Source organism: Macaca thibetana, chromosome 2 (assembly GCF_024542745.1).
Source record: "Macaca thibetana thibetana isolate TM-01 chromosome 2, ASM2454274v1, whole genome shotgun sequence".
Taxonomy (NCBI): Eukaryota; Metazoa; Chordata; class Mammalia; order Primates; family Cercopithecidae; genus Macaca; species Macaca thibetana.
Window position 1 is genome coordinate 29,522,199 of NC_065579.1, and position 26,254 is coordinate 29,548,452.

The 26,254-nt window shown below is 37.4% G+C and overlaps 1 long non-coding RNA gene across 1 annotated transcript in view; it reads right to left on the bottom strand.

Moving 5' to 3' along the window:
* Positions 1-970: 970 nt before the first annotated feature.
* Positions 971-26,254, bottom strand: part of LOC126948115 (uncharacterized) — a 246,064-nt gene continuing 220,780 nt past the window's right edge. Inside the window, exon 6 of the long non-coding RNA XR_007723343.1 lies at positions 971-1,104. This is a non-coding gene — a long non-coding RNA (uncharacterized LOC126948115). The remainder of the gene's footprint in view (positions 1,105-26,254) is intronic.

A 26,254-nucleotide genomic window follows, 5' to 3' on the forward strand; every position in this document is an offset into this window, starting at 1 on the left:
ATAAAATGCAGCTGATGGGTTTAACTAAAATTACCTCAGAGAAAAATCTCAATTTCCCTGCCAACAAGAAACATTATGTGAGACCAGTGGTATTAGACTTTGAAATTCAAGAGGAGAATCCTTTGCAGTCTGGAACATTCTATATAGATAAGCTTCCTCTTTGGGGGAAATGCTTGGCCTGGAGCCTCCTGGGGGATTGACAGGTCTACTCCGTGTCACATTTATAAGTAAGAGCTATATGGTCAAAAGGAAAACAGGGAGAGACTTATGAGAGAAAATTATGTAACAAAAAAATAGTTTCAAAGGTTTTGTGGAGGAAGGCGTGGTTTGGGTGATGGAGAAGAGTAAAGTGTATGTTAGAGAGTATAGTTTTTTATAGGCTGAATTTATGTACACCGGTATTAAGTTTCTTTCTAATGAGCTAAAAGGACCTTCCACTTTTTCCTGAGTAGATTTCTATTCAAGTCCATGCTTGGTAAGAAAGTGCTAACCTCATAGTCCTGACATACTGATATGTTGCATGACTGTGAGGTATGTCTCAAGTAATTTTCTACTGATGCTAAAGTATGAAAATGTGAGGTTGGGTGATTTTTAATATATATATATTAAACAGATTTAACGTAATTCTATGAATTAAGCCCAAGTAGAATTATAGGTAAGGATTGGGATTAAAGACAGTATAGAACACAAAGAAGGGAGTATATCACTATTCCTGAGCCACACATCGTGTATATCACGTAAGGAAAAGATTAGAAACTTTTGGTCTAGTTCTAATATATGCCACCTACCTTTTCCCAGATCCCCAACCTTAAGTGCAAATCAATTGATTCTCTTCCTACTATAGGAGCACATTGATCCACACTTCCAACGGTCCCTAGAGATCAGTGTGTCACATGCCACTACAATAATTAGTACCAACAACTGAGAGTAAAGCAGTGAAAAACTTTAATAATAACAGTAACTAATACGTAAACCACACAAATCTCAAAATTGGCTTTTCATTCACACAACTGTCCAAGGCTGGTGTTCAGCTGGTCTTCTACTCCGATTCAGGGCTCCAAGCTCCTTTCCTCTTGAGGGTTACACTGTCTTCAATACAAGGGCCTACAGAAGGAAAAAGAGAAAGTGAAGAAGGCACACCCATCCTTAACTATATCATTGACACACATAATTTCCATTGCCATTCTACTCAGAAGAATTAGTCACACAGTCACATCTAAATACACAGCAAGCTGGGAAATAGAGACCCTGGCCAGGAAGCCAGCAGAAACAACTCTATACTACAGATGAGAAACATAAATATTTGTGAGCCCTACTCCATCTCTACTACATGGGAAGGGAAGTCACCAGGCAATATTTTTTCCAGCTCTCCTGAAAGTAACAGAACCATGGTAAGATTTAAGCCAATTAGATGAACTCAACCAGTATTTTGAATCTGGACCTGGCGGATTAAGGAAGAAGGAAGGAGGGGGAATTATTTCCGCCTACAGTGAAAGTGGCATCAACATACATAATGCCAATGTCTGCAGCCAGGGTCTATTGCTGATGTTATCAAAAGCAGGTGCTGTGGCAATACACACCTAGATGTGTTCTCATGATGCTGCGTCAAGGGAATTATTTGGGCAATCCTTCTGATTCCAGATGCCCTTAGAATCCACTTGTTTATAAAGCTTAGTTTTCCACCCTTCCCGGAAATTCTATGAGCTATCCTGTTTTCAATCAGGAAATTCCTTGTCTACTTGTATCAGTAAGTGTCAGTTTCTGTTGCTTGCAGCTAAAAATCCTGACTGATATAATAATGAATGATGCCATGCTGAGCGGTGGTGGTATAGAAAGATGGAATATTTATTAAAATAGTGATGTTGGTTTATTAGGCATCTCTTAAGTGACGTTAGTGAAATTCCAATTAAAATAACCTCCAAAAACTTTTCAAGAAATTTGCAGCATTGTTAGAACAAGTGCCAAGACTTCCAAGGTGACTGTATTGAAGGAGATGATGTTGCTTGGATTGACACATAAAAGGTGACACTTTGTGATGATTTTTAAAACAATTTGTAGCACATAATGATGGATGATTTAACCTATACGAATGAGGCATATTACACTATGGTTTATGCTGGTTTAAGAATTCTCAGCAATGTAACCAGTGTATCAATATATGTATATATAGCTTTATAGATATTCAAGTTTTTATGTTATTATTACCTTTTCCGATACTTTATATCTTGCCTTTATAGATAAATAAGGCTATATGACTGCAAGAAGTACATATCACTCACGGAATATTTCCAAATGGTTTTCATTTTCACCTCGGTGTAGTAGGTAATTTATCTGCTGACAATGAAGATAAAGTGTCCTCTCTTCCATGAAGGTTTTTTGTTTGTTTTGTTTTGTTTTTTGCTTAAAACATCACCGACATAATATTTTTTCTAAACCTATAGTTAATGGTTAGAAGGTTCAAACCTGTTTTTGAAATCCATCTCTACCCTCACACACAGTGGTGTGACCTTGGGCAAGTTACTTGTCCTTTCCAGCTTCAGATTTCACCCCATGAGAACGGGTTAGTGGGAGAGTGGAGAATTAGATGTAAGTTATCATCAAGGTTTAGCTTTCTTTTGTTTGAAGCTGATTATATATTTTAAGTAATTAAACAATGATATAAGTTAATTTGTTGCACAAGTATCCCTTATAAGAATGAATCATGAATTAAGGATTATGAGACATCCACTTTTGTGCACCTTAGCCATCTCTCCTACAAAAATACAGAGTGAAAACCTAACAAACCCGTGAAAAATGTTGTCAAGTAACCAAGCTAAATCAGTCACCTGTCTTCCTGAAAAATACTGAAGAATCATTGGCTTAGAAAATTAATTCACTAAACAGAGTTCTCATTTTTGCTATTTATACTGATGTATAATAAAGAGTCCATTTCCCACTCCAGATATAAAGAGATCAACTAAGCACAAAAGGTAGTGACTTCATATTTGCTTGTTTAGTTTAGCAATGCATCGTCCATTGCAAAGCAAACATTATTTAGAGGCTTCAATTTACTATTTGAAGTGGAAATAGAATGGATGGTGTTAATTGAAGTATCTGAGTTGTCATTTTATGAATATTTTAGTTCCATTATATATTACTCACTTGTTCAGATATGTCAGCTTTCTTCCCTCCACCCGCCCTTCCATGCCTTAAAACATCTCTACTCTGGTAAATAATTAAAGGATATCCAAAAAAAGTCAAAAGGAATTTGACATCAGGATATCTCATAATGGATAATGTTAAAGTTAGCCACAAATAACAAGTGTCTCTTAATTAGCTACTGCTAAAGGAATTACCTAGCAGATCCTGTCAGTGAAAACTCAGTCTGAATCGCCTCTCCATTTGTAATGTCTTAGAATGGTCAGAGCTGTTGTAATTCTCAAATGACATATAGGACCTCTGCTATGGTTTGAATGTGTCTTCTCCAAACTTCAGTGTTGTCAGTGTGATAGTAAAGGCCTTAAAAAATGATTAGGCCATATGGGCTCCTCTCTCAAGAGTGGAATTATGTGCCCTTTTAAAGAGGTGTGACGGAGGTAGTTGGCCCCATCTTGTTCTTCTCCTTCTGCCATGTGAGGACAAAACAAGAAGGCCCTCACCAGATGCCAGCAACTTGATTTTGGAATTCCCAGCCTCCAGAAATGTAAGAAATAAATTTCTGTTCTTCATAAATTACCTAGCTTGGGGTATTCTTTTATAGCAGCACAAATGAACTAACACAGGCTAAATAAGGCTTTCATTCAAAGGCTACTTGCTTAGACTGTGTGGGTCTTCTGACTTCCATCCCCAGATCCTCAAGCCTGACACCAAAAATGAAGCCACTAATGAAAATGTTCACCTATCAACACTGATGATCCTAATTGGCCACACCAGTCTTGCCCCTCTAGGCCACCTAAGCTAAAACAAAAAGCAAAAAGTTAAATAAAAAATATTTCAGATGGCAACAAAGGTAGCGAAGGACAAAGGAAGATGGAGGAAAACATTTCAGATAAGTGAGAAAGAATCCTGGTAGAAAAATGAACCAACACTGAGGTAACTCAAAGGGGAAGTTCTCTAATGTTCATAATTGTATATTGCCATTAATGAAAGCAAGTGGATTGAAGAGAATATTGTGTCATCTCTGATATACATCTCTTGTACAAAAGACAGGTTGAATTATTTTACTAAAAGATATTTCTGAATAAAATGTGTATTGATTTGGTTGTGGTGCTATTGAAAAGTAGCGTAGGCAATAATATTGAATCAATATAATATATCGAATCTATAATATATCAGATAAATATAAACCCACTGTTTTCCAAATCATTTAATAGTAATATGTTTTTAGTGAAATGTTACAGAAGAATACAGTGGAAAAATAGTACAGATGAGAACTTTTTATTTATTAATAAGCAATATAAAATGACAAACCACATAGTATCTACTGACTTGTCTCATGGAAAACTCCCTAAAAATATGCGGAATCATAGTCAGAACTATGTATTGAACATGCAGCAACTACTCTCTGCAACAAATTATGGTTTAAAATTAAGAAGTCAGTTTTTCCTCATTTCAAATACATAAGCTCAGTAAAAAATTTAGAAACTGTTAGTCCATAGACAAGGTAATGTAAGGCAAATTTTAAAGCATTTTCTACCCCGTAATTTTTTAAGAGATAGGTTCTTACTGTATTGCCCAGGCAATAGTGCATTAGAACTTCAAATTCCCAGGTTCAAGCAATTCCCCCAACCTCGGCCTCCCATGTAGCTGGAACTACAGGCATACACCACCATGCCTGTCCTTACCCAGCCATTTTTATTTCGAGGTTTAGTCCTTTTTTGTAAGCAGAAGTTGTACATTGTTCAAGATTTATATGTGATTACTTCTAATGGCAATTTCAGTTGACTCCTTAAAGTTTTTAATCTCTGTATCTTGTATTTAAAGTTCTATTTTCTACCTTCTTTTGGGATTCAGTAACTTGGGAAAGAATCTACTCAATCTTGGAAGAAGTTTGAATAATAAGAAATCTGAGTCAGCACCAACACTTGAGTGTAAATATATCAACAGCACTTATATCTACATCTAGTGAACTTAGCCAGGACTTATCTTCATTCATTATGTCCTGGAAGTCAGATTGTGTGGGAACTTTACATATTCCTGTGCTCTGTGTCACATTCCCATTCAAAGGTGATATCAAACACGGAGCAAATAGCATTAATATAATGTTCTTTTCCCCTGTACTTGGTCCAATTAGGCAGCATTGCTCCAAAGAATAAATGCTCATGAAAATAAGAAACATTTAGATAGGAAAGTTATAATTGCCTGTGGCCTAGAAATTAGATTGGTTCACATATGTTTACAGTAGAATCTTTAATTAAGATGTCTTTCTTATCAATACTTCAGCAATTATTTGTATTGATGATGGACTGTTATTATCATGGCAGGGTAATAGAGAACCTCACAGAGGTGTCTTAACTCATTACTTCTAAAATATTTTCTGCCTTTTGAATTTTTTATTTGACTCATTTACCTAAATGACCTGGCACTTATCAACTCCTTTCTGAACTGAAAATGAATTTGAGTATTCGCTTGTATAATATTTAAGGATACATTTATTTGGGCTAGAGACTTCTGCTCCTTAAGAACTCCATGGAGTAATTCATTGATTCATCAATTCAATCATTTGGCAAATACATATTAAGGGCCTATTAAGTATCAATCATGGTACTCTGATGGAGTTGATAATGAGAAAGATAATTGGTCTGCCCATTTGATACCTCTCACAGTTTAGGTGACAAACATGAATCTTGCATGGAACCCAGACTGAGACCAAAAATTGACAATGGGGAAGATGATTTGTCTGCCCATTTTGTACCTCTCACAGCTGAGGTGAAAAACATGGGCCTGCTTGCATGGAACACAGGCCAAGACCAAAAAAAAAAAAAAAAGAAAAGAAAATGATAATAGAAATTCATTTCCAGTGGACCCCCTTCAGCCATGCTGATGATATGTGGGATATTTGGGGGTTTGGCATGTCCTGTCTATTTTTGTTAAGGAGTCACCCTAGGAAGATATGCTGAGTAAGTTTCACATTAAGGGAATGCCTTCCACACATTTAACATTTTTTTTTTTTTTTTTTTTTGGAGACAGGGTCTGGCTCTGTTGCCCTGGCTGGAGTGCAGTGGCACAGTCTCGGCTCAATGCAACCTCCACCTCCCGGGTTCAAGTGATTCTCCTGCTACAGCCTCCCAAGTAGTTGGGATTACAAGCATCCGCCACCACGCCTGTGTGTGTGTATATATGTGTGTGTGTATATATGTGTGTGTGTATATATGTGTGTATATATGTGTGGATTACAAGCATCCACCACCACGCCTGTGTGTGTGTATATACATATATTTAGTAGAGGTGGGGTTTCTCCATGTTGGCCAGGCTGATCTTGAACTCCTGACCTCAAGTAATCCACCTGCCTCGGCCCCCCAAAATGCTTGGGTTACAGGCATGAGCCACCACGCCTGGCCCCACACATTTAACTTGGAAGAACATTTCTTCTCATGTCTTTACCCCATTGACCTCCACCTGACTACCTCTGCTATTATTAGACTCCCTTGCCTCCTGATTTAGTTGCCCCTTTCTGATTTGTACTACCCTCTTCCTTCCAATTTGATATACAATCCAGCCTCTCTCATATCTGACCTTATCTTCCCTCCCGTATCCTCCTTAGCATATTCCAAAATGGCCCTAAGGAAACCCTAAAATTTCCTCTTCCCATTCACTGTCCTGTGGAACTCACCCAGCCATATTTATCCCTGCTGTCTGAACCCCTTTCTCTATCTAGCGATGCTCATTCTGTCTATCACCTCTTAGGGCCTTCAGCCTTCTCTTGCTCTCTCTGCATTTCTTTCTTTCCCAGAATGCTCTCAGGTAATAAACTTGATTGCACGCATTTGTGCAATGGACAGAAGGTATCATCTTAGAAAAAGCCTCTTGATCTGTGCCCTTGGTGGGGAAATGTCTCTCCCATAATTTGTCCACCATTAAAACTTAAGCATGAGGGTGTAGTTAGAGAAAAATATAAGATAGGAAAAAGGTCTAGACAGATAAAAAGGGAAAATAAAAAGAATCATGTTTCTTTAAGACATGGAATTATGTAGACAAGGAAGAGGTAGAAGTATGAGATTGGAGAACTGCATGGCAATTGTATATCTGTAGGAGTAGGTGGTTGGGAATTAGGGGTAATGTTGGCCTGATAAACAAAGTTGAGATGAACACAGACATCAAGGGGCTTTCATCCTGATTTACATTTAGTACCCTGGGCTGAGGCTTCTGGCTCATCAATGTGGAGTCTGCCACATGAAAGTAGTCTTGCTGGTATAGGCTACCTTAACCAGATGGAGAGTCAGAGTTTAGTTCTCCTGAGTCAAACTTGATTCTCACAGGCATGGATGGGACTCAGATGTGTCTACATGGGTTGGAAGGGCACCTGGATGTCAGCTAAGGGTCTGGTATAGCTAAAGACTACAAAGCAGATGTTTGGGCCTGATACATAGGAGTTGTCGCTGTCTCTCAGCTGTATCCACAGCACCAGGGAGTGCCAGATGGTATCAAATATACAAGAGTAAACTATTGTGTTCTGACTAATCCAAGAAAGAACGGAGACACCAAGGACTACCAGGTGCATCCTTCAGCAGTAGATGCCAGCAGGGATGGAATTAGTTATACTTCAGAGCTCACCATTCCAGGAACAGCATAGATTACTAAACAAAGATCTGAGAATCTGTTTCCTCAACACCTTAAGAAGATGGTAAGTCTTTTTTCTACGTTCAGCTGTTCTGTTGAGAAAAAAAATGGTTTGGGGTCCAGCTATGGGAGAAGATTTTGAAGAAACATGATCTCCATTAGATGATGTTACTTAAAGAGAATGCCCAAATTACGGATCACATAAGGAAACATCCAAAAGAACTGATATTGGATAGGTGGGTACTTATGAGGAAGAGCCAATAATTGATGAAGAAATGTTAAAAACTGCATTTTCCTTGCATACTCAAGATAAAAATCAGTGTGAGTGATTTTTTGACCCAATTTCCTTTGCTTTTTTGTCTTAGCAATTGTAAAAGCAAATCCCTATTGCTTTGAAAATGGGTAGATAGAGGGCATCATAATGTCCCATACCTGATGCCTTTAAGATAGCCAAATAAAGGGGTCTTCCTCTGCTCAAGCTCCACAACTTATTTACATTTTTGTTATTCTTAAAATTTATGCACGTTTCTGTATAAATTTTAAGGTTTATTTAAATTGAAGGTTTCTGCCTAGTAGAGAACCTACTAAACATGTTTTTAAATATTATCTCTTGCCCCTATTCACACCAGCACCCAAGGGACTATACAAACTTTTTTCCCTGACATTTGAAAGCATTAAAACAGCTTCAAGGCTGAAGGAAACATTTTCCCTATAATCCCTGAAAAGTTTAGTTGCTAAGGAGACAGAGGCCTTAGCGACCAGGTAACAAGGCCTCTGCAGTATATTCATATGGTTATTCAATGCAGGAGCAGAAAGCAAGGGACCATTGGAGAGTAGAAACATAGATTTCCCAGCATCTTAAACCTAAAGACCTCACTTTGCACTTCTTAAAATAATATTGTTTTTGGAAAGATTGCAGTTAGGGCTCTGTGCCACCTTGATTTGTTATCACCCAATTGAAAAACACACATCATCCTCAAAACAGTCACTTTCTAGAGAAGAAAGGGTCCAAGGAGCAAGTTTCAGGTAATGACAGAATAAATGACAACCACCCACCATACACTCTACTTCCAAGGGAGGCCCCAAAAATCATCCCTCTGTAATGTAGCTAGAAAGGAAGTGAAAAGAATGCAATTCTAAAATAGAAAGAAAAAAAAGTTGATGAATAGATAGAGCAAAAATATAAGAGCAGTTCAAGTTTTTCTAAGTGTATCAAACAAATCATGCTTGTCCATACTGAGTGGCTTTTGTTCATATTCTTTTCATCATAGTCATAGAGTTGGTGATATGGTTTGGCTCTGTGTCCCCACCCAAATTTCATCCTGTAGCTCCCATAATTCCGTGTGTTGTGGGAGAGACCCTGTGGGAGATGACTGAATCACCGGACGTGTCTTTCCCATGCTGTTCTCATGATAGTGAATGGCTCTCAAAAGATCTGATGGTTTTAAAAACGGGAGTATCTCTGCACAAGCCCTCTCTTTGTTTGCTGCCATCCATATAAGATGTGACTTGCTCTTCCTTGCCTTCCTCTATGATTGTGAGGTCTCCCAGGGATGTGGAACTGTAAGTCCAATAAACCTCTTTCTTTTGTAAATTGCCCAGTCTTGGGTATGTCTTTATTAACAATGTGAAAATGAACTAATACAGTAAATTGCTACTGGGAGTAGGGTGCTGCTGTAGATGCCCACCAATATGAAAGTGACTTTGGAACTGGGTAATAGGCAGGGATTAGAACAGTTTGGAGGACTCAGAAGAAGACAGGAAAATGTGGGAAAGTTTGGAACTTCCTAGAGATTGCTGAATGGCTTTGCCCAAAATCCTGATAGCAATATGGACAACCAAGTCCAAGCTGAGGTGGTCTCAGATGGAAATGAGAAACTTGTTGGGAACTGGAGCAAAGGTGACTCTTGTTGTTATGTGTGTATTTTGCCCCTGCCCTAGAGATTTGTGGAACTTTGAACTTGAGAGAAATGATTTAGGGTAGCTGGCAAAAGAAATTTCTAAGCAGCAAAGCATTCAAGAGGTGACTTGGGTGCTGTTAAAGGCATTCAGTTTTATAAGCGAAGCAGAGCATAAAAGTTTGGAAAATTTGCAGCCTGACAATGTGATAGAAAAGAAAATCCTATTTTCTGAGGAGAAATTCAAGCTGGCTGCAGAAATTTGCATAAGTAATGAACAACTGAATGTTAACCCCCATGACAATGAGGAAAATGTCTCCAGGGCATGTCAGAGGTCTTCACAGCAGCCCCTCCCATCACAGGCCTGGAGGTCTAGGAGGAAAAGGTGGTTTCATGGGTTAGGCCCAGGGTCCCTGTGTGTGCAGCCTAGGGACTTGGTGCCTGCATCCCAGCCACTGTAGCCGTGGCTGAAAGGAGCCAATGTAGAGCTTGGGCCATGGTTTCAGAGGATGTGAGCCCCAAGCCTTGGCTGCTTCTACATGGTGTTGAGCCTATGAGTGCATAGAAGTCAAGAATTGGGGTTTGGGAACCTCTACCTAGATTTCAGAACATGTATGTAAATGCCTGGATGCCCAGGCAGAAGTTTGCTGCAGGGGTGGGGCTCTCATGGAGAACTTCTACTAGATCAGTACAGATGGGAAATGTGGGGTCAGAGCCCCCACACAGGGTCCCTGCTGGGGCACTGCCTAGTAGAGCTGTGAAAAGAGAGCCACCATCCTCCAGACCCCAGAATGGTAGATCCACTGACAGCTTGCACCATGCACCTGGAAAAGCTGCAGACACTTACCACTAGATGGTGAAAGCAACCAGTAGGGAGGCTGTACCCTGCAAAGTCACAGACAGTGAGCTGCCCAAGGCCATGGGAACCCACCTCTTGCATTGGTGTGACCTGAACATGAGATATGGAGTCAAAGGAGATCATTTTGGAACTTTAAGATTTGACTGCCCCACTGGATATTGGACTTGCATGGGTCCTGTAGCCCCTGTCTTTTGGTCACTTTCTCCCAATTGGAATGGTTGTATGTACTCAATGCTTGTACCCTCATTGTATCTAGGAAGTAACTAACTTGCTTTTGATTTTACAGGCTCAAAACCAGAAGGGACTTGCCTTGTCTCAGATGAAACTTTGGACTGTGGACTTTTGAGTTAATGCTGAAATGAATTAAGACTTTGGGAGACTGTTGGGAAGGCATGATTGGTTTTGAAATGTGAAGATATGAAATTTGGGAGGGGCCAGGGGCAGAATGATATGGTTTGGCTCTGTTTCCCCACCCAAATCTCATCTCGTAGCTCCCATAATTCTTGTGTGTTGTGGGAAGTGGGAGATGACTGAATCATGGGGCGTGTCTTTCCCATGCTGTTCTGGCAATAGTGAATGGCTCTCACAAGCTCTGATGGTTTTAAAAATGGGAGTTTCTCTGTCCAAGCCCTCTCTTTGCCTGCTGCCATCCACGTAAGATGTGACTTGCTCCTCCTTGCCTTCTGCCACGATTGTGAGGCCTCCCCAGGGCTGTGGAACTGTAAGTCCAATAAACCTCTTACTTTTGTAAATTGCCCAGTTTCAGATATGTCTTTATCAGTAGCATGAAAACACACTAATACAGTTGGTTAGAGTATGTGAAAGCTAATGAAATCCCCATGCCCCCAGAATGCACCACAAACTCTTCTTAGCTGTTTTCTTCTTGTGATTAGAGGAAGAAAAAGGAGAGTTAAGAAAGGGCTGAGAAAGGATGCACTATCAGGCAATATTCTCAATTAGCCTAAACTTTATGCATACTTTAATATAAGATGGAAAAGACTGAATATTTTACTTAACACATTCTAACACATGACAATGAAATAGATGTAATTTTGCATATTCAAACAGGTTGTTTCCTATATCAACCATCAACCAGGTTCTATTACTTCACCCTGTTCATTGAAATTAGCAAATAAAAATTTGAGAGTAGAAGCAACACTTCATCTTGTCTGACCTGCCTGTAATGCCCTCTTTCAATATAGAAAGTACTTTGAATTTAAGGGAACCAAAATGCCAAATCACAAGAAAAGGGAATTCTATCACCTGGCCAAAATTCCTCCTAATCAAAGGCCAGAAATAACTGTCCTCATAAAACATGACTATTTTTACCCCTTTCTTTTCTTTTGACTCCAATTTTCTCATATGATTAGCAAAAAAAATTATTCTAATAAACTGGCTCATGAGGAGATTTGAGGTTAGGCAACTATATTTATCAAAATACAAAGTACACAATTTGAACAAAGTTTATTGAATGGGCCTGGCACAGTGGCTCATGCCTGTAATCCCAGCACTTTAGGGGGCCAAGGTGGGAGGATCGCTTGAGCCCAGGAGTTTGAGACCAAGCTGGGCAACATGACAAAACCCATCTCTACCAAAAAAATGTACAAAAAATAGCTGGGGGTGGTGGCACACACTTGTAGTTCCAGCTAATGGGGAGGCTGAGGAGGGAGAATTGTTTGAGCGCAGAAGGTTGAGACTGCAGTGATTATGCCACTGCACTCCAGCCTGGGCAACAATGTGAAACCCTGTCTCAAATATATATATATATTTATATATATATTTATATATATATAAATATATTTATTTATATATTTATATATATATAAATATATTTATTTATTTATATATTTATATATTTATTTATATATATAAATAAATATATTATTTATATATAAATAAATATTTTATATATAAATAAATTATATATATTTATATATTTATATATATTTATATATATTTATATATATTTATATATATCTATATATATATAGAGAGAGAGAGAACTAATTTTAGTTCTTTTTAAAACAAAATTCTGTCATAATTCACAAGAACATCATTATTTTTAAGTCAAACTATTAAGCAACAGAACATGTAGCTAATGTAATGCATGTTTTCTTGTCTGTTTCTCACCACTGTTTAAATGAGTTCTAAGTTACATGGTTTTGGGGTTCCAAGACATGGTAGTTGGTTTTTGTGAAAACCTGTGCTCACAAGAGAATTATGTGTACAGTGAACACAGGGAAACCTTGCATGCATTTTTTCTAGTAATAATGGACAAAGAAGCAGCAGGAAAAATATGATAAACATAGTAGATGCTTAATACATAATTAAGTAATGAGTAATTGCTAAATGTATATATAGTACATTATTTTATGGCCATGTAATATTTAGCTTATTATTATATACGCAAGGTTGTTTTGAAAACTTTAAAATGTATTAATTTTTCAAACTTTTACCCCATAACATTAGCCTGGAAACATGTCATTATGCTTTATCTGTTAAGCAAATAAGTTACTAATGGCATTTTCAGAAGGCTATAGGCCATGAAAACAGACACTTTTATTCCAACTTCATAAAGATTCACAGGAAGAAGGTAAAATAGCCCACAAAAGGTGATAGAATGACTAAAATAATGACAATATCTTACACTTGTATTAAGAATTTATTTGGAGTAGTATTTTTTCCAATAGAATAATTCCAGAATGATACTATTCAAATGAAAGTTCTGAGTAGTGGGTACCTGAAACAATTTTAATGTTTTGACTTCTGACCTGACCTTCCCACCTTTCTGAAAGCTTTTTAGTCATTGGAATTTAAACTTTATTGCCCAAGATGCTGGCCCAATATTAATGCTCCCATAATAAGTCACTATTCCTTTTTACACAACACTCCATTTCCCTCATATAGATCAGAATTTTTCAATTAAACTCCTATTTAATTTTTCTCTTCCCTTTAGAATACTAAAAGGGATATTGTTTTCTGATTCTTCTTAATTGTTCTCCTTTTTCTGATCCAAATCAATTGAAACATCATAACAGCTTCAAAATTAATTACACGATTTCCCCTCTGCTTGGATAGATATGTACACATCTCAGAATGTGACGGCTGTGTTCGTATTACTAATTACTCACGAAACCCTTTGATGGCTATGTGTTTGCACTGGCTCAAATGAAATAGCCCACCTTTAATTGGGAGTTGCTTTGTTAAAAAGAAAAGAAAAAGACAAGATACAGGCATTGATGATTTTAGTTTTCTGTGATTGAATGGAATCTCCTCAGTATTTTTTGTCCCACTGGCTCAATTTCTGTTTTTCCTTTTTTAATCAAGTTTACATAAAAAGGAGCCAACCATTTGACTCAAAGAGAGTAATTTTTGTCTGGCGGGGAAAGCTGAACAGGTTCCATTCAATCAGAGAGAGAAGACCTGCCTTTCCATAGCCCTAACTAATCTATAATATGGGGAAGTCACTAGAAATTGTTTTAAAACTCTTCTTCATTGTTTCATCTTTCTCCCCATGTTAAGTAAAGAATGAACTTTAAAGAGAAAACACCTTAGAGAATCTGGATTAATTTGGAATTTTTTTGTTGATTTGTTTGTTTTAAGAGTAAGAGGAAATGTGGTTATCATATTAACAAAGAAGAAAAATTTCTAGAGAAATATATTAGAGATAAAGAGTCATTTTTTAATTGCCCCTAAGGTAAGTATCAAAGAGCTGCCTCAGAGGGCTGAGTAAGGTGGGCATTACACAACATCAACAGGGACCTCGTACAGAGGTCCATATGCAGAAGTCATCCTGTAGGATTGTGCAACATGGTGCCCAGATATTTGTGCAAATGGGAAATTGTTGTGTGTGATACTTTAAAAATCTTTTTTCTTACATAAGGACTTTGTTATTTTAAGATAAATCAGAAATTATTTTTCCTCTCAAATGAGAAAAAATATTATTTGTACTCTCCACAGTACCTAGTTCTTGGTGCTCTATAAATATTTTCTGAGGGAACAAATGAATGAGCAAAAACTACTATATTTTTGGTTTTCTTCTCTTTAGCCTTTTTTTCTCTACTTCTGCAATCATTTTCTAATATAACAGTTGAATATAAAACTGTTATATATTAGAAAAAGCAAAATCAGAAGGCATTTTTGCAAAGTACAATGTAGTATGATGGCTTTTCGTTTTGAAATTTGAATTATCCTTCTTAAGTTTAGGATGATTTGGGGGTAGAGGTGGGGAAGAGTCCTTAGCAAACTGGAACAGTTGCATCGATCATTTGTTATTAATTATAAGTTATATAAGTCCCAAAGAATTCCTAAGCCAACTGGAAGGGCTATGTTAGTCTTCAGAAAAAAAACCCATAACTTACTGTCACCTTGTGTTTAAACCAGAAGCTCTATAATGTTTCTTTCCTCCTAGCAGCTCACTACCATCTAATTTCCCAATAAATGTGACATCATTTTTCAATCCATAATCAAAATCAGATTTTAAATATTTTAAATATGTTTGAGAAAAGCAGCATCTATTTATATTTATATTTACACTATCTGATATCAAATTATTCCCTACAAATCTTGCATGAAAGACAGGAAGGAGAAAAGGTAAGGAAATAGATGCCTGTTATCAGGAGATGGATAAAAAGAAGGAAGGAGATGCTTCAGAAAAAATGAGTCTCAAACATTACAAAATAGCCCTTCTTTGCCCACTTTCAGTCCTTGTATCTCTGAAAAAGCTCAAACCTGAAATAAGGTCATACACACCCTGGGAAAAAAATTAATAAACAAGTTTAATTAGAAATGAACCATTGGTACATTGGTATTCTACTTCTGCCAAGTGTTTGGGTGGTTTCCATAGTACACAGCTGTATCATTGCTATGAAATTACTAAGTATAGAAGGGACCCACCATTATCCAACTCTCAATAATACACTCTTTTACAGTTTTCCAAAAAAATGGACACAAATATCCTTTGGGTATGACCTTCTAGTTCATCATCAAACCTATAAATGCATTCTTCAGCCCTTGGAATAAACATTTGTACTCACTGCAGAAACTTACTAATCAGCCAAGGGAAAGAATTAATTAAAACTCATCCAATAGATTTATATCATTCTTAACTGTGAACTAACAATATGGTTCCCAAGTCTGAGATAGAAAATGTTTTGGTAAACTCTAGATTTAAAAAAAAAAAAAAAAAATTAATTTTTTTAATTTTAATTTTTAGATTTTTTTTTTATTTTCTAATTTGAGGGGTAATTCTAGATTTTATCAGTGGGATGGAGAACAGGGAGTAACTAAAGTCATGTGCAAGAGGGAGTAGAAAGGAACAGCTGTAAGAAATAATACATGCAAAGACCGTGGTAGAAAATCTCCACATCTCAAGTCCTTCAGGGTCTTTAACGTTACTAAGGTTGCGTTTTAAGGTATGGAATGTTACATTTTTGTCTTTGTTTGTTTTTATTGATATAGCTTGACATGGCCCTGCTGAACTTTTGAATCTAGGAGGTGCATGATGAAGACCATAGGTGAGAGCTAAAAGCCTCCTTTAGTGTGGCTCTACAAGAGTTTATCACAGGGAACTGAGGAAGATGAGTCCCTAGGAAGGCAAAAAATTTAAATGTTATGGCGCAAATTAAAATCATTTTTATCAGAATATTTGTGACACATAATAGCATTCAATGAATACCCTCTCATTTCCCACTAGCCAGCAATAATGTCATACTTTCTGGAGAATGCGGGCTAATAAAAATAATTTTTCATCTATATCGAGTGCCTACTATGTGCCCAGCACTTTACTAGGTATCTTTGATTCTTTTTAAAAATTCTCTTTGTATGTAAGTAGTTGCCACTTTCAATATTCTCATCTGTTGAACGCGGCTGCATTTCCTGCTGCATTTCTTCCTCCAGAATGAGGAGGTTAAGCCTCTCTGTGGGATAACTCCTTTGCCTGCTCCCTCAGCTTTTTCCTGATCACCACAGCTATATCCTCCATGTTTATATAATTTCTTATCCATAACACTCTCCACTTCCAGTGCTAATCGGGTGCATTAAAATAAAATAGCAAATGTGATGAGTGAAGTGTACAGTACAAAATGATACTTATAACATCAAGCACTTTCAAAAGTATATAATATTTGCATCAGGTCATCAAATATATTTCCTACTGCAGGACAGTGCTTTTGTTCTCTGCTTTCTTCTAACGTGTTCCATCTCTCACAAGTGAAAATATACTTATCTTTACCAAGCCATTATTACATTATCTTCAACTTGCATGTGTTATTACTCAGAGAAGAAAATATCATCATTCTATATGAACAGAGTACAATCCTAAGCAAAATATAGTATAAATGCATTTGTCTATAGCAATGTTCCCTTTAAACATGTTGGAAGTAAAAGCCCTCAAATTCCTTCATTGTTTATAAGTCCAAAGCTAGGATTCCTTCAAGAATCTGGATGCTCAAAACCTCAAATTAAAAAGCATACTCTGAATGTAGCTGGATATCTTCCACCATACTACTTTAAAGAATATATTAAAGGGAGGGCGAAGGCAGGTGGTACATTTTTAACTGGCAGCTGAATATTTGCTTGGCTTAAAGCCAAATGAAATAACACAATCCTAACTGACTGGTACACTTTCTCTCTGATCTCTTTAAATTTCTCTTTTGCAAATTCTTTATGACATTGAAATTTCTTAGAATTCATCAATATTATAAAACAATGAGATGGTTATAAATGAAGACAGCTAGTAACAATAATCATAATAAAATGACTATCTTTTACTGAGGATTTAAAATGTTCTTAGACTTTCTGTGATCATTATGTCCCATGAAAACTGCAAGAGGTATACTGCACTCCCATTTTAAAGATGAAGGCACTAAGATTAGGAAAAATTACATCGTTTGTTCAAGGTTCTGGAGATAACTAGAGGGAAGACAAGATTCAAACTCAAATTTATTATTTGTTTGTGTATTTGTTTTGCTCCAAAGCCCATTTTTCTCTACTCTAGTCCCAATACTCAGGTTGCCTATATTCCCTTCCCTTGATTCCCTATCTTTATAGAGTGCTATCTGAAACTTTTTCAGGTTCTGTTGCTGACTCCAGAGAGAATGCCACTAGAAAGTGACTGTTTCCAACTCTGCTGTTCACAGAATGGCTCCCACGTGGCTGGTACTCAATCAGTGTTAAATAATAACAGCTCAACCCAGTAATGAGAAAGCAGGAAGTGCTCCCTCTTTATACTTTTAATGACTTCATAGGGTTCTTTTTTGTTAATTGTTTAATCACAAATTTCAGTTATTGCTATTTACATGCTCTTTTTCAACTTTTGAATACAGTCTTATTTCTATTTTGCCAAGCTTTCGGAAACACCAAATTAGAAACAAGCCTATTGTCTTTCACACAATTTCTGCGCTGTGAAGAATGAAAAACACCACCAGAGTGCCTGCGTGCCTAATAAGGGAAAAAGAAAGAAAGGAAAAGAAGCCATTGTAAGTTGTCTAAGGAATAATACCTTTAGGTCAAGTGTCTCAAAGGCCGAAAGTCACTCCTTCTGTAACAGAAAATACACCCATGCCACCTTCATAATGCTAACAGACAAACCAAAGAGGCTTAACTTTATACAGGTAGAAAATCAAATGGAAGTAAAGGAGTCATTGAATAAATGTAAAACAGATAGGCTTCTGTGATGGTTTGAGTGATTGACCTCTTCTTCAAAGAAAAAAAAAAAAAACAAACACAGATTTAACACTCAGTCTTGGTGAGTGAAATTAAAGATTAAAAGAAAAAAAAAATTACCCTGCCTGGAGAATTAAGAAAAGGGTAAGTACATTAAGTTTGAGCCAGCATTGTTACCATTTTATGATAAACCCCCTGTACACACTATATAGTGCTAAATGTTAGATGGCCTCCACGCCCTAAAACATTTGAAATAGATGTGTACCTCAGAGAAGCTGAATTTTTAACCCCACGCTGAAAAACAGATATCCTTCTCATAAAACCTTTTTGACATTCAAATACTAAGATGACAGATAATTTAGTCCCATTAATTACCAACTATACAAACTTTCCTACTATTGCATACCAACCTTGAAAATGAACAATAGCATATGTACTAGGAGAGTGAAAAGCCTTGAAAGAATGCTTGGGGAAGTCCAACAGAAAGCCTGAAATACATATTTCCAAAGGTGATTACATTTGTTCCTGAGGAATGCCTTTTGGTTCCTAAACCTAGCAACCATCCAAGGAGTAAAGGGTTTATTGGAAAAGTAAGAAAAGAGAAGATATGAAATAGGTTTCAAACTGGGCAAGCTCCCTGAAAAATTCTGTGTGACTATACAGTGCTTCTTTAAATTTGTATATTTTTTGCACCACACTTAAAATTTGAGTATTCTAAATAAAATCCAGATCATTAGGTTTCCTTTAAATATCAGAAGATCTGGAAAAGTGAGCACGTAATTCCACAGGGCAGTAAACAGCTGGGCTGAGAAATGGTTACTGCCTTCCATCCCCTTCATGGGAAGGGCTTGTGCTCTTCGGTTTGCTGAACTCTCTATTACTGACACCCCACCTTCTTGCTTCACTTCCATCATCTGTATGGCACCTGTGAGCATTTTTAAGGCTTTTACCTTTTTCGTAAACATTGGAGAGGGAATACATGTGCTATGTATTTGAACTTTTCTTACCTAAAGTTTTTAGAATATTTATTTGTGGATGTGAATATGTGGAAATAATAATACACTGAAAAGCTTCTATATTCATAGTTGAATGACATGACTTTCATCCCACTTCAACCCTTAATTAGGTGAGCACTCTGAGGCAAACTATTTTAACCTCTTGGATCTGGATTTCTTCTTTAGTAAAATAAAGATATCCTACTAAGTTACCTTTAGTTTCCTTCCAGTTCTAGATAACTGTGCCGCTCATGTGGCTAAATCATGTGGGTTCGGGAGTCGACCTGATGTGTATGTTACCTCTTGGCATGAGGGTGAGAGTGGATGGGGAAACCATCCTAACGACATCCTAATGACACCTTGTATGTGATGATAGAAAGGTGATTTTAATCCCCTCTAAACAGTAAAATTCTAAGGGAAAGGAGTAGGAAAGTTCCTTTTAATAGGACAGAAAATTGAGATATTTAATTTCAATTAAATACAAATAATAATTCTGTATGACAAAATCCTCCTGCTGTAGGTTGAATTATATCCCCCTCCAAAAAAAAATGACGTCATAAGTCCTAGCCCCTAGTATTTCAGAATATGACCCCATTTTGGAGTTGGGTATTCATAGAGAAAATCAAGTTAAAATGAAGTAATTAGAGTGGGCCCTAATCCAGTAGGAGAGGTGTCCTTATATATAGGAGAACTGTAGACACTGACAGACACATTCAGATGTAAAGACACAGGGAAGACACCATCTACACGACAATGAATGCCAAAGCTACCAGAAGCTAGAAGAGAGGTAGGAGTAAATTCTCCCTCATAACCACAAAGGAACCAACCAACTAGAGGAGAGGTAGTAAATTCCCCCCCCCCCCCCCCCCCCCCCCCCCCCCCCCCCCCCCCCCCCACCCCCCCCCCCCCCCCCCCCCCCCCCCCCCCCCCCCCCCCCCCCCCCCCCCCCCCCCTCATAACCTCCCCCCCCCCCCCCCCCCAGGTAAGCTCCCCCCCCCCCCCCCCCCCCCCCCCCCCCCCCCCCCCCCCCCCCCCCCCCCCCCCCCCCCCCCCCCCCCCCCCCCCCCCCCCCCCCCCCCCCCCCCCAACCGTGATCTTGGACTTCTAGCCTCCAGAGCTGCGAGACAATAAATTTCTGTTGTTTAAGGCAACAAGCATGTGGTACTTTGTTATGACAACTCTACCAAACTAATATACCATCTTACATCCATTTTCTCCAGCTAGCTAGAGGCGTGGAATTGTTTTAGAGGGAAGGGGGTAGTGAGGGTTAGTATCAGGGCAGAAAGGAAGTAATAGCCTCATGACCCCTACAAGAACATTATGCAGATCATCTTGATTTCTTCAATTGTACATCGCCAGGTAATAAACAAGGGTCAGTGTTTACAGTTCTTGCTAACTCTTATGAATCTTGAAATAATTTCCTAAACTGAGTGCAAGACCAACTATATAATCTACAAGACCTAGTGCTAAATCAAAATGCAGATCCCCTTGTTAAAAATTATTAAGAATTTCAAGATGTCAGTAGCAGAATGTTAAATCAACCCTGGAACCCTGTGTGACTGCACAGGTTGCATGACCATGAAGCTGGCCCTGACTGGGTCCTACCAGATATTTGAGAAGGCACAATGCCTTCATACCCCATTCTTCACTGGGTAATTCTGGAATGTATCTTCTCTTTGTGGAGCATTCTTGGCTTGTTCACAGTTGGTCAGTTCTAAGTTTTCTAGCAACTTCTCACCATCATTTTCTATAAGTACATTTATTTGCCAAATATATTGAATTCAGTGTTCCAGTTGACTACTGAAAAAGTCTGAAATCATGTATAGGGTAGAGGTGTAAATATCTGCACGCTAAGGAAGTGTGTGAGCAGTGAAATTAAGGAGACATAAACAATGCCCTCTAGGCATTCAAAAGAAAGGCTGTACTTCCAGTTAGGTTGCTCTTGGAAGAAGTAATATTGGGGTAGAACTGTGAAAGGATAGACTGGGTTTTGTTAGGCCTTTATGAAGACAATCCAGACGGGAAAAATTGTATATGCAAAAACGCAGAAATGAGACACAAACAAGCACATTTTAGGAACATGGCACTATGGTATAGGTGAAAATGCATGTCACCATCCTGGAATAAGTTGGAGCAGGAGTAGATCAGAAGGCCTTTTCCTGTCTAGGAGGGTAAGAGCACAAGAGAGCTGGCTTAGTTACACTGAATAGATAAAAAGAAGCAGTAAAGACAAGACTAATTTAACTTCAGATTAATTTTATGTCTGACAATAGATGGCACCATCCTTGCAGATGCATGTAACACTATCTTACCAAATAGTTTAACACTAATAATTATTTTATCCCCATGAGAAAAAAAAAAATCTTTACAGAAAATCTTTCTTGAGCAGAGAAAATCCCACCCTCTTTTGGTCCTTTCAACAAACTAGTACCTACTTTGTATTGAGACATATCATACTGAATTTCAATTATTTGTTTTCAAGTCCATCTTCCCCCACAAATGATGAGTCCTCCAAAACAGAGACTATGTCTTACAATTCTTTCTATCCCTGCATCTGGCATAATGCCTAGTTCATGGTGAGTGTTCAGTAAATATTTGTTGATGACTAAATAGATTGCTATTTTATATTATAAATGCTTTCCTTCTATCAATTCATGAATAAGGAGTATTCAATAAAAAACCCCAGAATATAAAAGGCTTCTCTTGAGCCCTGGTTATTAACAATAGTGAATTTTTCTACTTTCAAATACATTCTATTTCTGGAACCCATGGTACTTCACCTTCCAGTCTGGTTTCATCATCCCTCAAAGTCCTTGGCCTATGGTACCTGGTTGCAAAGTTATAGGGCACTACTGTTTTCTTACCCTTGGCGGTGGGCTCTTTTCTAGCAGACTGGCCCATATGGAGATGAAGGTGAGGGACCCCAAGATATATTTACCTAAATCAACGACAGCAATGATTTGGGTGTAACAGCCCCTTCCTGTGCAAAATGGCTCCCTGAAGTTCAATGCAAGGACTGAACTCTAGAAAGCAGTAAGCCTGAAAGGCAATGTGCAGCAGAGGCAAACTCATCCTTACCCATCACCTCAGGAGTTTCTTTGCCAGTCAGCTCGGAAAGGTTCTTTTAATGTTTCCTCCTGCCACCTTATCTTGTTTATGGTCCTTTAGTTTCTTTATAATTTCTGAGAAATCATTTGATGACACTTTTACTTAACGGCTTACTTCAGAGCATAAAAATAGAAAGAAAATTCCTCTGTTAGATTGCCTTTTGAAAGGAAGGCACTGTGACATAAAGAGTACTAACTGTTTATACCGATAAAAACTGCCTGCAATACAGGCTGGTAGGTGGGGAGTTTTTAGATGGCATCATGATGTGAAATATTATGTGAAACCCTTACCATGACATCCAGGGACCCAGTGGTGTTCCTACAGCTGCATCCTGGGTATCATGGCACTTACAAAGAACAATTTTAAATCACTTTGATTTTAAAGCAATTGAAATCAGGGTGAACATTAGAACATAGTTTTATCATTTTAAAAATCATACCATGGTGTAGCCCCTGAGTTTAGCAGTAGCAGCAGGAAAAGACACATCTTTGAAAAGACAGTGAGGTGGACTAGGAATTAAGAGTGAAGTCTTAAGATCTATAGATATGGATCTTAGCAAGGTGCTTCCTTTCCAGGGTTTAGTTTTCCCATCAATCAACTGAAGACAGTAAAAATGCCAACCTCCCAGACAGAATAAACAAAATAACACTCTTGAAAATTTAGTAGATTCTATAGCATATATTACTTATTCAAATTATTATTATTATTAGCATGGGTTTGGAGTTAGGCATCTTAAGTAGTTTGAATCCCATTTTGCTCAACAGCTATTTATTATGTAGCCTTCAGCATAACTTCACTTTGCCTCAGTTTCCACATCTATAACATTGGGCAGAATGTCTTCATAAGACTAGTGCGCAAGTATGAAATGAGAGGATATCTATGCAAAGTATTTGGCAAGGTGGCTGGTGTGTAATAAGCACTCAACAAATGTAAACTACTATTGTTATTATTACTCTTGATGCTAAGATTATTCAAAGGGCAAGATCAGTATTCCCTACAAAAAATAAAATAGCTCCTTGTACCCATGCTGATGATCTTGCTGAGGACCAAGAAGCTCTTTGCTCTTTGCTTCTTGGTCCTCAGAAGTGAAAATCTCCAAAGTGTAAACCTTCAAAAATGTTGTAATCCTTTTTTAAAAAATAACTATTTATTTTGAAATTATTTTTGATTTACAGAGGATGGTAAGGGTGTATATAGAATTCCTGTATACCTTTCACTAAGTTTCTCTTAAGGTTAACATCTTACATAACCATGATACAAGATCAAAAGTAAGAAATTAATATTGGTATAATGCCATTAACTAAATTACACTTTGTCCAGATTCACTAGTAATATGGTTTGGCAGTGTCCCCACCCAAATCTTGAATTGTAGCTCCCATAATTCCCATATGTCATGGGAGGGACCCAGGGGGAGATTTGTAATTGAATCATGGGATTGAGTCTTTCCTGTTCTATTCTTGTGATGGTGAGTAAGTCTCATGAGATCTGATGGTTTTGCAAAGGGGAGTTCCCCCGCACAAGCTCTCTCTTGCCGAGTAAAACGTCCCTTTGCTCTTCCTTCATCTTCTGCTATGATTGTGAGGCCTCCCCAGCCATGTGGAACTGTGAGTCCTTAAACCTCTTTCCTTTATAAATTACCTAGTCTTAGGTATGTCTTTATTAGCAGTGTGAGAACAGACTAATACAACTAGTTTTCCACTAATGTCCCTTTTTCATTCTATGGTCCAACTCAGGATTCACATAGCACTTTGTTGTTGCATTTTCTTAGTTTCCTCCAATCTGGCACAGTTCCTCAATTTATCGTTGTTTTTCATGACCTTGAACTTTTTGAAGAATACTGCTCAGAAAATTTGTAGAATGTACTTCAAGCTCAGTTTGTCTGATGTGTTCCCATGATTAGACTAAGATTATGAGATTTGGAGAAGAATATCACAGAAGTGAGGCGGCCCTCTCAGTGCATCATACCAGGAGGTATATGATATTGTTATGCTTTATTATTGGTGATAGTCACCATGATGGCTTGGTTAAGATAGTTTTCTGCCAGATTTCTCTACTGTAATGTGATTTTTTTTTTCTTTTCCTACTCTATTGATTAGAAGTGAGTCACTAGTTCCAGCTCTCACCCAAGGAAAGAAGAAATAAGCTTTCCTTCCTGGAGGAAGGAATTCATGAACATGGTGAAAACCACCATAGTAATTAATGAATATGTTGGAGAGATACTTTGGGGTAATGCAAAAGTTTCTCCTTTAACTTTTGCCCACTCATTTTAGCATTCATTAATGTGTCTTGGCTGAACAAGTATTACTGTAGTGTTCTAGTGATAATTTTCTATTTCTCTTATTCTGCCTGTATTTATTATTGGGAATTTCCATGTAAGAAAGTTTTTATTTACTTATTTATATAAATATGCACTCATAAATATCTATTTTCTTCTTTGGGCTATAATCCAGTACTACTGCTATTTATTTTTGTTGCTCAAATTGTTCTAGCTTTGGCCATTGGGGGCTCTTTAAGCTTACTGACTGTTATATTCTTTTAAATTTTTTTTTTATCACTTTCTTAACCACAAGGTGCTCCAATCTCATGTTATCTTTTTCCTGCCTCCACTCTTTCTCCAGGAATCCCTAATTCCTTTTATTGATGAATGGTGTTTAGAAACAATGTTCTGGGCACTAAGTATGTTTCTTGCTACTAAGGTGTCACTACTGCCTGTCCCTCTCAGGGAATATATGTGAGTGTAGTAACTGATAAACACACACACACACACACACACACACACATATACACACATGTAATTATTTATATATTTAACTGTATATATATATATATATATATATATATATATATATAAAATTAACAAGTTCATACTGATATATCTGAATCTAATCTACAACCACAGAGATCTTTGTAACAGACTTCTCCTATTTATTCGTAAACTTCTTTCATTGGCAATAAAAAGTATGGCATTAGTTTTCCACTGTATGCATATTTTTTGTTCACTCCTAGTATACATGTGAACTAGTTTTAGAATTGCTAATCTATATCACTGTGGGAAGCAATTTCTCAATTAGGGTAAGTAGTTTGTGTACAGCCCTTTTGCACAAAGGACTTATAGCATCCAGTTAAAGTAATGTTCTTTAAAAGTTTTGCTTCTTTCCTCCTTACCACTTTTAGTTATTATATCATACATTTGTTTTTACATTCTGTGTTCCTCTTGGCTTTCCCTGGCATCCTGGTTAATTTTTTAAATTTGTATGAGTAAAATTTATTTTTTGTGATGTACAGTTCTATGGGTTTGACAAATGCATAGAGCCTTATACACACCATCACAATACCATTCAGAGCATCACCCCTAAAATTCTCTCATGTTACTCCTTTGTAGTTCACCTCTGTCCCTACTCCCTCAATTCGGATCTGCTTTCTATGGCTATAACTTTGCTTTGTCCAGAATGTTATATAAAAGGACGCATATGACATGTATACTTCTGTATCTAGCTTGTTTCATTAAAGAAAATGAATTTAACACTCATTCAAGCCATTGCATGAATCAATAATTTGTTCCTTACTTTTGCTGAAAGGTATTGCATTCCAAGCATAAACTACAGTTTGCTAATCCATTCTCCTGTTGCAGGACATCTAAGCTGTTTCCAATTTTTTAGCAATTATATATAAGGCTGTTATAAACATTTACATACATTTTTTGTGTGTGAAGTTTTCAACCGACTTGGTTAAATACCTAAGAGTAGGATTGGTAAGTCATAAGACAGGTGCATGCTTAACTTCATAAGAAACTCCCAAACTGTTTTCCACAGTGACAATATCATTTTGCATTCCACTAGAACTAGAGTTCCTGTTAGTCTGCATCATCATCAGCATTTGGGTTTGTCAGTTTTGTTTTGTTTTGTTTTAACTATCTTAATGTAATGGCATCTCCTTGTTATCTTAGATTGCATTTCCCTGAAAACTAATGA